The sequence below is a fragment of the Schistocerca serialis genome, chromosome 1 (assembly GCF_023864345.2).
Source record: "Schistocerca serialis cubense isolate TAMUIC-IGC-003099 chromosome 1, iqSchSeri2.2, whole genome shotgun sequence".
NCBI lineage: Eukaryota > Metazoa > Arthropoda > Insecta > Orthoptera > Acrididae > Schistocerca > Schistocerca serialis.
In genome coordinates this window covers 867,658,116-867,676,522 of record NC_064638.1, presented here as the reverse complement: position 1 = coordinate 867,676,522, position 18,407 = coordinate 867,658,116, and the positions used below count along the sequence as shown (strand labels likewise).

Sequence of the window (18,407 nt, the reverse complement as noted above, 5' to 3'; positions counted from 1 at the left end):
TTTAATGGCCAGTAGTGTACAAATCCGACCCAGCAAGAGATCCTTGATCATCTATCCAAGAATGTGCCCGGAAAGAAGTACGTTCTCGTATTCAACTCTTTATTGTTTCAGAGACTAATGTTGACCATTCGGTGTAATGAATTACTGTTAAAAGAGGCTCAACGAAGCTGCTGGAGACTAGCTTTGTTATAGAAATACCTCTTCTAAAGAACTGGAGCTATATTCAAAGCCTATCCACTTCTTAGCGGTTGGAAAAAGAAGAGTTATAAGAGAAGCGAAGAGCAAAGACCCACTTCCGGGGCTTAGAAAAAGCGGCGCTGGTATCTTTAGGCACGGCGCGGCGCGTCGCCAGGGTTGGCGGAAGTGCTTCGCCAGCGCGACTCGCCGCACCGCGCCGCGCCCTGTGCTGAGAGCCGAGAGGCTGCTCGCCTTCCCCAAAGAAAACTCCGGCCGGCCTGCCTGCCGGCTGTTGCCCCGCGGGACCAGCAGAAAGGCGGTGCCTGTAGTGAGGCTCGGCTGCTCTGTGCCACGGCTCGAGTGTTTTCAGAGTTAAGTTGCTCTGCGAGTTTGGTCACCAGTCGCGTGTTCTACGGACAACTGGAATGCGTTACGCAACAACGAACCATTAATGAAGTCCAAGAAACACGACCAAACGCACATTTATAAAAGAGAAGTTCACATTGAAACCTGGAAGTTACAGTTTATACTCTACAATACAGGGTTTTTCAAAAAGAATGACCTGGTTTTCGACGGTAAAAATTACGAAACATGGCAAGGGTGCCCAAACGATAGTTTGTAAGGGGAGAGAGGGGGGGGGGGCTATACCTTTCGGAATGGTGTATTTTTAATATTTTGGAAGATGAATGACGACCTTTAAGTAGCCGTAAAATTTTTCCACATCCTTCCGTGTTATAAACCTGTGTAACACTGAGTTTTAAATCGTTTTCTTGAAAGAAAACATCTGAATTCGCTATATTTTTTCCTTTCCCTGAGAGCTGGGGGTGGCGGTTCAAATGGTTCAGATGGCTCTAAGCAGTATGGGACTTAACATCTGAGGTCATCAATCCCCTAGACTTAGAACTTCGTAAACCTAACTAATCTAAGGACATCACACACATCCATTCCCGAGGCAGGATTAGAACCTGCGCCCGTAGCGGTCGCGGGGCTGGGAGGCACGGCCCCTCTTGGCCATAGGTATGGGCGCCCTTGTCATGTGGGATGTTCCGGGAAGGTCATGTACGTTATTTAAATGGGCGTGGCGTAGAGTTTCAGAAAATCAGGGTGAGCCGTGCTTTCAGTTTAGCGTGCTTTTTGTCGGCATTTTGGGATTATCTGGGAGTATGCATTAGGAGTGATTTAAAATGGAATGATCATATAAAGTTGATCGTCGGTAAAGCAGATGCCAGACTGAGATTCATTGGAAGAATCCTAAGGAAATGCAATCCGAAAACAAAGGAAGTAGGTTACAGTACGATTGTTCGCCGACTGCTTGAATACTGCTCAGCAGTGTGGGATCCGTACCAGATAGGGTTGATAGAAGAGATAGAGAGGATCCAACGGAGAGCAGCGCGCTTCGTTACAGGATCATTTAGTAATCGCGAAAGCGTTACGGAGATGATAGATAAACTCCAGTGGAAGACTCTGCAGGAGAGACGCTCAGTAGCTCGGTACGGGCTTTTGTTAAAGTTTCGAGAACATACCTTCACCGAAGAGTCAAGCAGTATATTGCTCCCTCCTACGTATATCTCGCGAAGAGACCATGAAGATAAAATCAGAGAGATTAGAGCCCACATAGAAGCATACCGACAATCCTTCTTTCCACGAACAATACGAGACTGGAATAGAAGGGAGAACCGATAGAGGTACTCAGGGTACCCTCCGCCACACACCGTCAGGTGGCTTGCGGAGTATGGATGTAGATGTAGATGTAGATGTAGATTGATCCGCCTGCACCCGAAAACATTCGTCGTTGGTATCGTCAATTTGAAGGGACAAGAAGCTTGTGGAAAGGTAAGATCTAGGTCGGCCTCGCACTTCTGATGTCATGGTGGAAAGAATTCGGCAAAGTTTGAGCGGAGTTCACGAAAGTCTACTCGCCCAGAAGCAGGGAACTGGCAGTGCCTCATACGACTTTCTGGCGAGTGTCAGTGCGTCGTTTGGTGTATAAACCATACACACAACAATTACTGCAAGCTTTCTGGATTGGTGATAAAATGAAACGACTTCATCACTGCCCTACTAGAGGACGTGGAAGACGGTATATTTTTAACGTGGTTAATTTTCAGTGATGAAGCGACAGCTTACGTTTGCGGTAAAGTAAACCGACATAACATGGGACTCCAGAACCGTCATGACGTTATTGAGGACAAAGGAGACTCACCTAAAGTGATTTGTTTGTGCAGTTCCCTGTTAAAGAGTGTACGGTCCCTCCTTCTTTTTTTCCCAGGAAAACACAAGGACTAGAATGAAGTACTTTGAAATTCTACAGAACTGGCTTTTTCCACAATTTCACGATGATTCCGATGACTTCATTCTCCAACAGGATGGACCTCCACCACACTGTCACAACGACGTAAGTCAGTTTCTCAGTGACACGCTGCCCCTACGCTGGATAGGGCGCACTGGACCATGAGAAAGTGCCCTGCGTTCTTGGCCTCCAAGATCGCCAGGCCTCATCGCCCAGGCGAATTTTTCTTGTGCGGATATGTGAAGGAAAATGTGTTCATCTACCTTGTAGCTCGTGGTGTAGAAGAAGTGAAAAGCAGAATAAAAGTCGTCATAACTTCTGTAAAAGCAGATGCATTTTGTAACGTTTATGACGAATTTAGCTATCGTCTACGTGTTGTTCGTGCTGCTGCTGGTGGACACAAAGATAATTTGTAATAGCGTAGCTGAAACTTAAAGATTTTGTGAGTGTTTTGCAAACCATCCCATGTTTGTACTACGTTTTTATCAAAAAAATGTTTGCGCGTTTACAACCCTTTCAGTATCACGAAACTCTGAAACATTGAGTAGAAGTCACATAAGGTTTACGTACCTATTGATGGTTGCATTTTCCCTTCATCGTCAGGTCCACCTTGATGTTCCCGTTGTGTTCTCTGCAGGAGTCTGACCGCAGAATAAGCTCTTTCTTTCCTTCTGCCGAGGGGTCTTCTGCGTGTTGCTATTCCAGAGCACTTCTGTCGGTCCCACCTTCAGCCAGACGTAACACTATCTCTTACCAGACGTAACAGTAGCTCGTATCATTGGACCCACAAGTGTAAACGCGTAACTGCCTCCTGTGCATAACAGTACATCCATTGGATTTTTTTTTTGTCAAAGAAAGTTTTTTCTGAATGTCAGAAGAACCACCCTGTAATCGGATTTCATGCCTATCTTGGAAAATGGCTTTTGATTTTTGTAAACTACGTATTTTTGGTGCAGTTAAGCAGCCGCAATTATTATAAGTATACAAGAAATTTATTCGCAATTACAAATACTATTAGACTGAATAATTTATTGGTGACATATGAAAATTTCTGCCGGACCGACACCCGAGCCCGGATTCCCCGCTTTACACGAACCGTCGCTTTAACTACTTCGGCTATCCGAGCACGCCTGCCGGACCGACCCAAACCTTCATATGTCACTGTGTGTCCACTTGCTGCACTCGCACGCTTACTGTGGTTCCTGCACAGGATGAGACCTATTTATTATTGTCGCAGCCTGTCTAGACACGTAATACTATTTTTCGTCTTTCCCAGCTTCGATGTCTTGGTACTTACTGGCTAGTTGAAGTTCCCAACTAATAGTATTGCCCTATAACAGAAACGCATTTTGTTTTAATTCCATCTTCTGATTGTGATGCTTAGTAAAAGCAAGTCCAACATCGTCGAATATTTTCATTTCCTTACTGGTTTCGAGAACTTCTTGCTCAGTTGTTTAATGAATTCCAAGATGTCTTTAAGGAATCATCTTGTTTTAGATTGTTGCCGAATATGCGATTTTCTTTAGTATGATAATTTCCTTGTGTTAGGCAGAGGTCCAAAGTTCTGCTATCCCGACCGACGCTGAACAATGTTATCAATTAATGCGTAGATATTCAAGCTGGAAATGGTTTATCGACTAGTATATCAATAGGCATCACCTGATACAGACGGATAGATGTCACGGCATAATGAGCATCTGACCATAGGTAATGTTTTTAAAGGTTGAAAACGCCGCCGACGTGCTGATGGCGCACTACTGGGAAGTATTCATTCCACGGGGCTTCCTGGGAACTGCGGATGCCACATATGATTGTTAATAAGGTGCTGCCATAGCAGTTACACCTGTACGCTTACTTGTTGCCTGAGAAGTGCAGTTTTCGCGAAGCCACATTGTTGACGTGTCAGGTACAATAGAAAAAAAATTGGGATCTGTGTAAACACATAATGTTCAAAACATATGCCGCATTTTTGCTCGGCAGTTGTTTCGCTCTGGCACGAGGGAGTCTGTGGCTATGGTGCTTATGTGCCGGACGCCTGGAACAAAACGTCGTTTTCCCGACAGAGTTGGAGACCTCGGTGAGAATTCTCCAGGCCATGGAACAGGAGAAGATGGCGGCTTTACCTTAGTTGCAGGCGTCCGCCTCACCGGAAGTCTTTCTCGGTGTACATTTGTGAATTATTTGTCCTGAAACTGTGTTCCACCTGCAGCGGTGTAAAAATCCAGTATCCGTCTGCAAAATACAGTCAGTGCGGTTTTTGTCGTGCAGTGTTCGCAGGCAGAAGTGTGTTCTGTGTTGCGTGTTGATACTCTGACCGTTGGAGTGGGCTTAATCTCCGTTAAATGGGCAGACGTAAAACTCAGCTGACTCCGTTGTGACTGCGGTGTTTAACAAGTGACGTAACGCAGGACGCGTCCAACTGCTGCCTCGGGCCGTGCTCTCTTTTCCACTTTCTTGCTCTCGTGATATAAAATATAGCTTGTGACATAAAAGCTAACTCATGTTACACAACACAGAAACAGCTTTTTCCGGCACGGAACAAATATTGTTCAGCTCGTCGTCTATTTCCAAATGACGGGGAAAGTTTGTGAAAGGGGAAAGCAAGGGAGAAGAGTATTAGTCTAGCGACAAGTTGTGCGTAGTACGTTGAATGGTGCTTAAAAGCTGTTTCGCAGTGTTGAGGGCAGTATTTCTTACGCGGCTTAGTGGATGCATAACAGTTGCTCCATAACCGGTTCTAAATTCTGTTGGTTCGCATGGGGAGAAATGTATATGAACAACTATCGTCACTTACACTTTCACTTACTTCCATTATACTGAATGATAATGAACCTTACTTTTTCTACCAATTTTTGCAAAGTTACGTAAAGCCGCGCGGGATTAGCCGAGCGGTCTCAGGCGCTGCAGTCGTGGACTGTGCGGCTTGTCCCGGAGGAGGTTCGAGTCCTCCCTCGGGCATGGGTGTGTGTGTTTGTCCTTAGGATGATTTAGGTTAAGTAGTGTGTAAGCTTAGGGACTGATTACCTTAGCAGTTAAGTCCCGTAAGATTTCACACATTTGAAAGTTACGTAAGGACCTACCTCTCTCTAATCTTCTTTTACTGTTATTGGCAGCGTATTTAGGTACTTGGCTTATAACATTTGTTCTCTGTACTCGTCTTTTTCGAACATGAAGCATGTCTGTACTTTTCCGGATAAAAGTGTCTCAATAGACTTCAGACGATTTACTTGTCTGTTCAAATGCAGGCGCAGTTGCTTAGCACTTTTTTCAGTGTCATTATTTTGTTACCACTATTCTTTTCCTCAACATTTGCACTAATAATCTTGCGGTTATGTGAATTCAAATATAGCTTTTAGAAGGATCTGTGTCACGTATCACGTTTGCATATTTTTTACCAGCAAAGTGAATCAATGGCAAAATCTATTTCATATTCAGCAGTGAGTGTTGAAGACCGTACGGTAGCAATGTCGTCGAGTTGTGGTTTGCCGTTGCCTTCCTCCGTCCTGTGCCAGATGAGAATCTACATGCGGCTGATTGTACCGAGTGCTCGTGTAATGTAGTATTTATTTATTTGTTACATTATAGTTCGGTTCAAATGGCTCTGAACACTATGCGACTTAACTTCTGAGGTCATCAGTCCCCTGGAACTTAGAACTACTTAAACCTAACTAACCTAAGGACATCACACACATCCATGCCCGAGGCAGGATTCGAACCTGCAGTTGCGGTTGCAGACTGTAGTGCCTAGAACCACTCGGCCACTCCGGCCAGCCATTATAGTTTCTTGTCTGCAATTTAAACATTGGCTGTATTCATTCTTACACAAATTATTACTATCAACAACACTGGCAACTAATTGTATAACATTATACATTATTATGTCGAACACAGTACCATTTCCTATCACCATAACACGTTCTACCGTTAATACAGCCCAAACCTACTAGAAAAACTAATATGCTTGTTATTATTATAATAATGTAGTGTCGTGTTTATCTTGTTATGGGCAAAAAAAGCATGGAATGAAAGGAAAGACCACCTTGAAACCCGCTTCTCGCAGGTAGCATTATTGCCACCAAAGAACGGCCGATCTTTACGCCCTAGACAGGCGGATTGTGTCACATTCTCTCGCTGCATAAAACACTGAGGAGAAATTTTGGAATGTAACACAAGATTTCAGTGCTAGCCTTGCTATGAGAAATTTTATGTCACCGCCTTCCGTCACCTTGATGATCAGATATCATTGAAGATAGTTCTTCCACCTCCCGGATTCGAACTGGCTACCTATGAGACGAGCGCCGTGACACTAGTGGTCAAATACAATATCGATCGCTGTTGTTCAGAACTGCTACCATGCACCATGCAGGGGCCAAGGGCACTTCATTCGGGATATTTTCTGATACTGATTGCACGGACAGCAATGGTATGATGAAATTACGTGGTGTGTACGTTCGGCACCAGCTATAGTCGTGATAGTCAATACCGATAATATTGCTCTTGCTGTGATAAATTTCTGCTTTGCTCACTTCAGCTGAGTATTCTTCGAAATTTCTCACTGATGATAAACCGCTCAGTGTGTAAAACAATTAAATAATACTTTTGGGCATATCATATCAGAGATATATACTGACGTAAAGGGAAAGTGTTACACCGCGAAGCATCTGTCCGATATGTACCAAACTTCATGGAGATGTTCGCGACATAACGAGTGATTACATTTTCATTCCACCCGAAAGTGGTGTCAAACATCAGTCATCACCACCCGTATGAGGCATGATACTACGGGCACCAGTAACCTCTTGGTTCGTTGTGGCATAGACGCACACAATCTCCGAATGTTCTGAGGAATTTGAAGCACATGCTGTGTCTGTTTATGAAGCTTGCTGTTTGGAGGCTAGCATGAAAGTATATGTTTTGCCCTTCGCGAGATACGCTCTGTGGATGACAAAATAGGGCCAGTCAAGGATCTGTTCATCCGTCATGGCGCTTGTGGCTTGAACTACAGTGTTTGACCTTGCATTATCCTGTTGGAAAGTGCCATTTGGTACCGTGGACGTGAATGGTACAACAACAGGGTTTAACATTCTTGCAGTATACGAGCTAAATTCCGTCTCCATTCAACGTTTACCGAATCAATCCTGTTGGCATATTCAATAACTCTTCCATACCATGATTCCGCGAGTTGGAGACTTCTGTATCTCGAGAATCGCTACTTCTGTGACCTTTCACTAGGTCATCTGTAAAATAATTGGCGTCGATCTGACCACCACAAATAGAACCACGGCCCATCGCTCAACACTAGGCAATGCCATTCCCAGTTGTCTCTGGCTCGACACCAGGCAAGTCCGTTGGCTGCAGTATGGTGTCAGCGATAAACGATGCACGGCCACTCGAAATCTCAAACGCAGCTTTCAGTAATCTGTTCCCTTCAGTTCGTGGTGATGCGCTATCTGTAATCTCTGGTCGTATTTCAGCTGTTGTCATTAGTCTATACGTCATAGCCAGCCGAACTATCTTACGATCTTATTGTGGTGTAGTCCTTCCGAAAACGCCAGTGCCTTTTCCACTTGGCACACTGTGGTCCTGAGGGCACCAGGTCACATTCCGTTCTACACTCTAGCCAGCACTATGTGCGATATTTCGGTTTGATGCTCCATGCCCTTCCTGGCAGTTATTCGATTTCCTTAGAGTCCTAAAAAGTGGTTCAAATGGCTCTGAGCACTACGGGACTTAACATCAGATGCCATCAGTCCCCTACAACTTAGAACTACTTAAACCTAACTAACCTACGGACATCATACACATCCATGCCCGAGGCAGGATTCGAACTTGCGACCGTAGCGGTCGCGCGGTTCCAGACTGAAGCGCCTAGAACCGCTCGGCCACCCTGGCCGGTCTCAGAGACCTAAAGATGACGCTAAGTCGCACGTACGCCTCCTCTTGACATGCTATGTTGCGATCCCACCTCCAAATTCCAGTAACGTTAAACACACCCAACAGCCATCTTAATCTGTAGGAATGGAATGTATTTGTACAGAAAATTTTGAACGGAAATCCCACAGGCGTGAAATTCTGTTATCCGTCTGGTAGCAGACGGTCAGGACCATGTAAACAGCCGTGTATTTGCCTGGCATGGTATTTTGATTCTGCCTGTGCCCTGCATTATGAGAATGAGTTTGCTTGAGCAGTTTTTACTGCTGTCACTTAGATCTCTATAGTCCTGCTGCACATTGTGATAAGCGGCCGTAGAAAGGCAAGTGGGCAGCGTGTGGTATATTTATAAGCATTACGCGGCCCCGCCTCTGCCAGTTGCGCCGCGTGCCGGACGCGTTTGACCGGAGCGTCACGCAAAGTTCAAGGCCGGGCCACACGCCGCGTGTGGCGAGACTCTGCCCGTGTGTACATCTGCTGGTAATGGCACAGGGCAACAGTGTCTATGGAGCGAGCGCGCCGTACCTGGACCTGTCATCACCATCACACCGTAATTGTCACGTGACTTACGTATAACACTGTTTGTTGACGTTTTCCTCTTAACCCGAAAGTTTAATGTCACACCTACTTGCCCCGTGAATGGCGATGGTGAATAATTATTGCTACTACGGATGCAAATCGTATATCCTCAAAAGAGGAGGAGAGTTGCTTTTCACAGGTAAGTACCACGAAGGTCTGATCGTAGTTTCCATACCAGTAAGACGCACTTCGTGTGTGGAAAGAAATTGTGACACCAAGGAATAAAAATTTAAAAATGTACGCTAATTTATGTGGGAGCATGGCCAGATACTCACGAGATACGTGCTATATAAAATTTGTTGTGTGGGCGTGCGCTGCCTGTCAGTACTAACATTTCTCACAATTTTCACCAGCATGTAAGATTTGTATATGACAGTCTGAGTCATTTCCTCCGAATTACACAGATCTCCAAGCCATTATGCATGTTTTAAAATGGTTACAGCAGGAAATCCTATTGCTGGTGCCTATGGTACGGAGAACTCGTTGCCGCACCGATATGTTTTCGGAAATGTGCCAAATATTGCGCTTCGAGTCCAAGAGGCGTTTCATTTAGTGATGGTTGTCCACACGTTTCGTAGTCTGGCAATTGGACATTTTTTAATATTACTATACTTATTCGTCAATCGACGTATGTTTGCATTCTCTGACTGTTTTGTTTTTTGGACGATGTACGTATTGAATACAGGCATATCGAGCACATAAAAAAGTTTGGCCCGACTTTCGTTCCCACGAGTGTGACTCGTGATGTTTGGTCCGCATTTGTTTCCACGACTCGGGCTCATCAAAATACGACAAGGGGGTTAATATTTTAGTTTTCCTAAAGATGAACAAAGGTTAGTCAAATTAAGTAAGAACGGAAGGATTGCGTCCATGAAAATATTTCAAAGTGTGATAAATCGCTGATTTGCTGCATGTCATAGCTCAAGTACAATTTTGTTTTCAGTACACTTTCACTTTGCCGTACTAGTAAGCTACTGCGCAATAGCTCTGTAGCATAATATGTTAAAACAGAGACTTCGCAATACGAAAAAGTGGAGTACAAAACAAAACAAAAACAGGTGTAGTCATTGTTTCTGCACCGTAAAAAGAAGCTACATCTGAGGTGTGTGACTTTCGCTAACAAGCCATCTGCCTTTGGGTTTATCTTTCCACGGCTTAAGCTAAGATAGTTCCAGACATCAAATATAAATAATTAAGTTGCCTAAGAGTCGCACGTGCAGTGTCCATGATTCTTTTGGACGGAATCTGTCAGTTCTAATGATGTAACAATATTTAAAATGTACAGGGCGTTTATGGGCAAACACTTAAGCCTTATGAACAGGATCTGTCAATTCTAATGATATAACGATTTTCAAAATCTACAGGACAAACCTTAAGCCGTATGGTAATCACGTGACCTTAAAGTATGTTATGCACGTCTTAATGCTCACTCCATTGATATTCGTACTCTGTGTGCGCGCGCCGAGTTACAAGCAGCTCTGAGACACATGAGTCGGCGGGCAGCACTCACTGCTTGCACACTCCGTTTTCAGAACCCCCCCTTCCATTTCACGCACCTTTTCCCCTGACATTTATTTCGAAATTCGCTCACGGCACATCTGTTACAGTAGTGTTTAATGCGACATGGTTCCGATCTTTCTTCGTCATGGCAGCCAGTATTCCTGCAATCATTCATCAGGCCGGGTAACGAATCGTTCCTTATGCAATAGCGGCTCTGGATTCGCTAAGAATTGCGGTTATGAGAACTATGATCCGTATGGAACGAAACTTAGGGGCTCGGTGTTGTGATGCTTCCTCACTACTGACCGTCAGGTCGTGCCATGGCAAAAGGTACGTAGTGCTTACTCCAGCCCTCAACCACCTACCCCGCTGAATCTTTGGTAGTTGATTTAAGTTTTTGTACGTAATATGTGGAACAATGAAAGTCCAAAGTTTTCTTCACCAGAAATAGACCAGCTACTGGCGACTCCCGGAAAACACAGCTTTCAATCAGGCCGCTCATTGGCAAGACATTGGTCTCGAATTCGGGAGAGTGGCGCATTAAATTCCGGTCCGTCCATACGGACTTAGGTTTCCCATGTTTTCCCTAGATCGCTTAATGCTAGTGCCAGGATTGTTCCAGAGGTTGCACTGCTGTCCGTAGTGATAACACATCCTGTTGTTAAAAACCATGTCCCGCCTTTTGTAATGCCCAGGAGATCATCATAAATCGCGGTCATATCAGTTAATTACTATAATTGAATTACAGTGTTATTCCTGTTTGTCTCATTGTGTATTTCTTTCAATTACCTTATGTACTATACTGTAACAGTTAGTTCTGTGTATGGTGCAAATTTCGTCGAGTTGTGTTACTTGGCAGTGACAGACAATGCGAATGTTACTTTATCGCTATTCAGCTTCTCTTTATGAGGTTAAGTAGAATATGCAATATGTCTCGCTCACGGTTTCAATCGTCAATGGTCCTCGAATAATTCAAGTCCCTGCGTCACATTTACGTAGACGACGTTTCATCTAAAAGTTACATTTATACTCCGCCACCTCCCTTTCCATTTTCAGTCGCCAGTGAAGCGCGGGAAAAAGGACTGTTTGTAAGTCTCCATATATAAGGTCGAATCTACCTTCAGGAGCGGATGCAGCTGTCGGTTCTGGGGTGTCCGTTTTTTTCCCTCCTCCCCGCCCCACCCACGCAGATGTTAACTTGTGGTCACCCGTAGTTGCCACATGTGCCCTAGAGGCCTACTATAATAAAGCTACAAAATGTATAAAATGTTATAGATGACAATAATATGCTTTAATATGATAGTAATAATAATTTGTTTGTTTCAATACTTAGTGCATCGCTTTAACAAAACACTCAAGAAATTGCAATTCAGAGAAATTTGAAAAGTCTTAGTTCGAAAATGTGTGAAGGACGTATGGCATACAATCAATTCAGGAACGTTCTGTATCTGTCACTAACATTATTATTATTATTATTGTTGTTATTACTGGCAGCAACGGATATTAACTTTACTGATTCTTAGACATTACTATTTACTCACATTGTCTCTCACACATTGGAATACTTTTTATTCTGTTAATACTATTTTATTACTATTTGTCACGTTAAAATTTTTGTTATTTCTTGGATAGGTATGACGTAAAAAAATACTGTGTGTGTCAAACAATGTTCCGATATAAAAGGGGATCTGAAGTCAACTGTCCGATTAGGTTAAATAAATAAATGCAATAATAATCAACTTTCAGAACTTTTAAAGCGTCGTAATTCACATATTATAAAACCGAAGTGTGCATTTCCGTTACCAGTATTTGCTTCAGCACTATGACTGTAGACCCAGGCATGAAAGCCATGGTTATCGTGGTTATGTGAGAGTTTAAATGAGGGGAACGCCGTTTGTTTCAATCGTTTCCACCTACGTTCTGAACGTCAGACTTCCGTTTGTGCGCGCGCATGCCTTTGTGTGTGTATGTGTGTGTGTGTGTGTGTGTGTGTGTGTGTGCGGTGGGGGGGGGGGGGGGAGTAGAGGGTTGTGGATGTGTGGATGGATGTACTGCATTTTATGGTCTCTCCTTTTCTGACTTTCTCACTTCCTTGACTTCCCGTCGATTGTCGGCTCTACCTGTCGATTTCCGAACCGTATCTGAACCAAAGACGCGTTCTTTCAGTGTGGTTTCAATTGCGGGAATCCGAAATAGCGAGTTCACAAATTTTCGTGTATTACTAACAATTCATTTCGATACCCAAGTGCGGCTGATGTCATTGAAAACATTGAAAAACTTTGAATAGTGTCGGATTTGTTGTTGACCGGATAGCGTCAGCATGGAAATGAGCGTCGTCAGCTGGGTAGAATGTTACCAGCCACACTGTAACATCTACGAGGGCAGGCCCTCACACAGCTAGCTCAAGAATATCCTGTGTTTAACGTCGTTTCTTGCAGTTTTCGCAACTATCAGTTGTAACTCTATTTTATTCCCCGAAAGTTATCTGTGAATTTTGGAAATCGTAATATGTAAAAATATAAAAGCTCCTACCGGAATGTGTTTTTTTGGAGGGGGGGGAGGGGTGTCATTGACTCCATTACAGCCCCCCGCTCCCCCCCTTCACCCGCCCATCCTTTCTTGGATCTGCTCTTGTTCACTTTTGTGGTCTTCCCGGGGGACCACAAATCCAGTTGAAACGAATGGGAAGACTCAGTGTGTTCGTAGATATTTCGCTTGGCGTTAAGGTTAGCAGAGAGAATAGATTCCGTTGTCCCGTAAGGCGCCTACGCACTAGGCCAACGAACGACAACCAATCGCTTCGTTTTCCGAGATTTGCTTTGTACCTGCGGGAAGACGGAGACGTTTTCGTCCGCTGGACATAACATCAAAGCATTGGCGGCTGATTGACGTTGGGACCTCTCTCCTATTGTGGACGCTGGGTCGAATGTCGGTTGGTTCAGTAACGATTTTGGGCCGGCCGCTGTGGCCAAGCGGTTCTAGGCGCTTCAGTCCGGAACCGCGCCACCGCTACGGTCGCAAGTTCGAATCCTGCCTCAGGCAGGATGTGTGTGATGTCCTTATGTTAGTTAGGTTTAAATAGTTCTAAGTTCTAGGGGACTGATGACCTCAGATGTTAAGTCCGATAGTGCTCAGAGCCATTTGAACCATGCTCTGTCTGTAGAAAGGGTGTGTATTTTTCAGGACAGCCACAAGTGGCACTTAGTACGTTTTATTGATCGAATTCGCTGTGTAATTGAACTAGAGCATCATCAGAAACTCTGGAGTTTACAATTTAAAGTACAGTAATTGGCTATTAAACTAAAGTCAGTAAAGCATACTGAGAGCGACTTGTGGCTGTCAAGAAAAATTTAACTTCAACAGTCGCTGTTTCCCCTGCTACCGTTAAGAGTACTGGAGTATAGAGTGGAATATGGAGAGAGCATTAAAGCCGGTAGAGTTTCATCGTGAATGGCAATGGTTATGGCCCCCTAGGAACTGTGATTATAAAAGCAAATCGGAAAGATTAGACGCTTGGAGGGAAATAAGTGACCTGTTGGGAACAAATGTGCACGATGTGAAAAAGAAAACCTTTCCGCCGTGAACGACGAGGAATAACAAACGGAACTACAGGTACACCTCTGATAAAAGAGGTGTCGTCTTTGGAAATTTTAGGACCTACACAGTTCAAAAACAGTTCGAAATCTGTAGCTTTCATTTGGGAGAAAATTGTGAAATAGCTATTATTCCAATTCGGGCAACGGCCTTGCCGCAGTGGATGCACCGGTTCCCGTCAGATCACCGAAGTTAAGCGCTGTCGGGCGTGGCCGGCAGTTGGATGGGTGACCGTCCGGGCCGCCATGCACTGTTGCCATTTTTCGGGGTGCACTCAGCCTCGTGATGCTAATTGAGGAGCTACTCGACCGAATAGTAGCGGCTCCGGTCAAAGGAAACCATCATAACGACCGGCAAAGCGGTGTGCCGACCACATGCTCTTCCCATACGCATCATCAGTTGAGGATGACACGGCGGTCGGATGGTCCCGATGGGCCGCTTGTGGCCTGAAGACGGAGTGCTTTTATTAATCCGATCCAGCTTTAAGATCAGACATTAATTTTGGTCCCACTACACTGGTCCCTACTTTTAAAAAAAGTAAAATAAATGCTGCACACGCGACGACTGCTAAATCCCCTTCTTCCCACATAATATCGACCGATCAAATTGTAATTAAATCGCTACTTTATAACAATAACAAAATGGAAGCAACGTTGGTAACAGAGCCAACTGGGATTTCGTACAGCCGAATCCCTTTGCCCCAAGCCCTTCGTTGGGAGTGGATGAGAAGCCTAACGGCAATGCTTTGGCGACCGATGTTCGGCCGCTGTGATGATGATGATGATGATGATGATGATGATGATGATGTTTGGTGTGTGGGGTGCTCAACTGCGCGGTTATCAGCGCCCGTACAAATTCCGAACCTTTGCTCAGCCCAATCTCGCCAGTTCCATGATGATGATGACAACACAAACACCCAGTCATCTCGAGGCAGGTGAAAATCCCTGACCCCGCCGGGAATCGAACCCGGGACCCCATGCTCGGGAAGCGAGACCGCAACCGCGAGATCATGAGCTGCGGACATGTTCGACCGAATACAGTGTGTGTGGCGTGTTGGCCTTCGTTGGCCTAGTGTGCACGCGCCTTTGCTGTAGGCCCTCCACTGAGCAGTCCGCGCTGCTGGTGCAGAACAAGAGGCGGCGTGTTGGTGGCGTCGTCGCGGCCAGTGGGAGCGCGGACGGCGCTGGGCGCTGGCCGCTGGGCGGTAAATCACGGCGGGCTGCGCGAGGCCAGGCTCAGCTCCAGCCGCAGCCGCAGCCGCAGTCGCAGGCCCCGCACCACCCTAATTGCGGCCGTCGTGCCCGGCGCGTAATGAGCCGCTCAGAGCCGCCCCGCCCCCACACTGAGGCACCGCGGCCGGCAGCTCGCGCCGGATGCGGCCTTTCCTTCAGAAGGAACGGGCGCCTAGCGACACGGTGTTGAATGAAATGGTTCAAATGGCTCTGAGCACTATGGGACTCAACTGCCGTGGTCATCAGTCCCCTAGAACTTAGAACTACTTAAACCTAACTAACCTAAGGACATCACACACATCCATGCCCGAGGCAGGATTCGAACCTGCCACCGTAGCAGTCGCACGGTTCCGGACTGCGCGCCTAGAACCTCGAGACCACCGCGGCCGTTAATGAAAACTATCGATACTTTACTCATCGTTAGTATCGCAAGAAAAGAATCGTACTCATCGAAGCCTCGAAAGGAACGTATCGATACCTTGATTTGCCACCGAGCGAGGTGGCGCAGTGGCTAGCACACTGGACTCGCATTCGGGAGGACGACGGTTCAATCCCGCGTCCGGCCATCCTGACTTAGGTTTTCCGTGATTTCCCTAAATCGCTCCAGGCAAATGCCGGGATGGTTCCTTCCTTCCCCGTCGTTCTCTAATCCGATGACACCGTTGACCTCGCTGTCTGGTCTTCCCCAAACAACCCAACCCCAACCCTTGATTTGCCGATATTTTTCATATACGAAGGGCGTTCAGTAAGTAGTGCAAAACACATCTTTTTTTTCTCAAACCAGATTGGTTTTGCTATGTCGTCCGAAAAGGACAGAGCCAGGGCAAAAGCACCACAGGCGTAAAGGTGCGAGCTGGTGCCAGAGCCAAAGAGACTCGCCACTTGCGCCAATTCTTCCAGTGCCGCAGGCGGCGCTGAAGATTAAAAACTCAACTTCGCCTCGGCCAATTGCCGACCGAGTGCAATCCGCTGATGACCAGATGACAACGGACAGAAGCCTACTCTGAAGATAGAGTGGCAACTCTAGCGCACTTGGTCATCGATCATCATCCAAGGCTGATTGAGACAAGGAACGTAGTTTAGTGAACTCTTCCCACTATTACTTCCACTTAGACATTGAGAGCCTATTTCGTGTTATATTACATGCAGTGTTGCAGACTTCATTATTCGACAGATGCGTAAACCTTGCCCGCCCGGATAGCGGTGCGGTCTAACGGACTGCTTCCCGAGTGGGACGGCGTGCCGGTCCCAGGCACGAATTCCGCCCGGCGGATTAATGTCGACATCTGGTGTGCCGGTCAGCCTGTGGATGGTTTTTAAGGCGGTTTTCCATCTGCCTCGGCGAATGAGGGCTGGTTCCTCTTATTCCGCCTCAGTTACACTATGTCGGCGATTGCTCCGCAAACACTGTCTCCACGTACGCGTACACCATAATTACTCTACCGCGCAAACATTGGGACGACACTCGTCTGGAATGAGACGTTCCCGGGGGGGTCCACTGGCGGCCGAACTGCACAATAATCCTGGGTTCGGTGTGGGGCAGCGGTGGGGTGAAGTGGACTGCTGTATCGTCGTCGGGTTGTGCACCACTGAGGGCTACGGCGGGGACGAGGCCTCTCCGTCGTTTCTAGGTCCCCCGTTCAATACATACGTACACACACACACACACACACACACACACACACACACACAACCCTTTTTAACTCATTTGTGTGACTTTGTCACTAATTTGTTGGAGTGGTGTAGAGCTTTCGTTCTCTTATCCTGTTACCTAACCCTGGGGCATAGCTGTGTAATATTGGTAGGCAGAAATTGTCTTTGCGGTGTACTGCACCAGAAGCCGTTTCACGCACTTACAAACTCGGCCTACCGTTACAACAGTGGCAACTCGATCTCCACAGCAGTAGCGAGGAGGCCTTCACAAAATGGGCGACGAGGGTATACAAAAGGTTTCATTCAGGATTTTAATACATCATATAATTGCCCACTATTTTTGCTGCAAAACTCTATTTTTCAACATAATCTCCTTTCAGTGCACAGCCTTACGCCAGATAACTGGCAGTGCCTGTATGCTAGCACGGTACCATTCTACTGGTCGCCGTCGGAGCCAACGTCTTCCTGGATCGCCACACACCTCCGAGTACCCAAACTGATCGACTAATGTGTCAGCAATACCAATAGAGGTGTCCATTTGTGCAGCCAGATATCTGATTGTGATTCCTCGATCACCTCGAATAAGTGTTACAATGAAGTTATAATTATATTAATACCTTCAGCTGCTAACAGACGTTGATATATATCAACGGGAACAGCTGAAATGTCTGCCCCGACCGGGACTCGAACCCTGGATCTCCTGCTTACATGACAGACGCTCTATCCATCTGAGCCACCGAGGGCACAAAGGATAGCGCGACTGCAGGGACTATCTCGCGCACGCTTCCAGCGAGATCCACATTCTCACCTTGTATGTCCACACACAACATTCGTAGTGTCCCACCCCAGCACACTCATTACTCGTGGAAGACATTCTTATAAAGTCTCGTAAGAGCTTGGGGAATATGTGTGCATCCGCACAGAAGAAGAAGGTCATGGCCGGTATTACCAGAACAATATACTTGTATGGATATGGTGTCTGTTCTTTCGGACATGCCCATACCCATATAAGTATATCGAATGAGTGTGTCCGAACATCGCAGGAGTCACAGCTGTGTGCCGCCGGCCATCACACGGGAGATCGGACAGATTTGTGCGACCTTGTTGCGATGATGACAGACAGTTCATCCAACGACCCACAGTGCTTCTGGAAGCGATTTTCAATATCTACGATGTTCTGGTTTTCCGCCGAAACAAACTCAGTGACAGCTCTCTGCTTGGAACGCTTCTCCGTCCAGGCGCCATTTTGAAGGCTACGTATAGCGCTGCTACGTGTCGAAACTTCATGAAACTATAGGGACTGAACCGGGAATATTCCACAATGTCCAAAAGCAAATTTCGCATTTTTTCAATCGGAACTGGCCGAGGAAAAATGTCTTGCATTACTTATTGAACTCCTCTCGTAAATATTAGAGCAGACAGTCCCTGTCGCCCCAATCTGTGTTCTTCCA

The 18,407-nt window shown here is 46.0% G+C and overlaps 1 protein-coding gene and 1 pseudogene across 2 annotated transcripts in view; both read left to right on the top strand.

The window, feature by feature from the left end:
* LOC126485748 (leupaxin) overlaps nucleotides 1-18,407 on the top strand; it is a 506,478-nt gene that overhangs the window by 114,861 nt on the left and 373,210 nt on the right. The window lies entirely within an intron of this gene.
* On the top strand, nucleotides 14,213-14,330 carry LOC126427532 (5S ribosomal RNA; annotated as a pseudogene).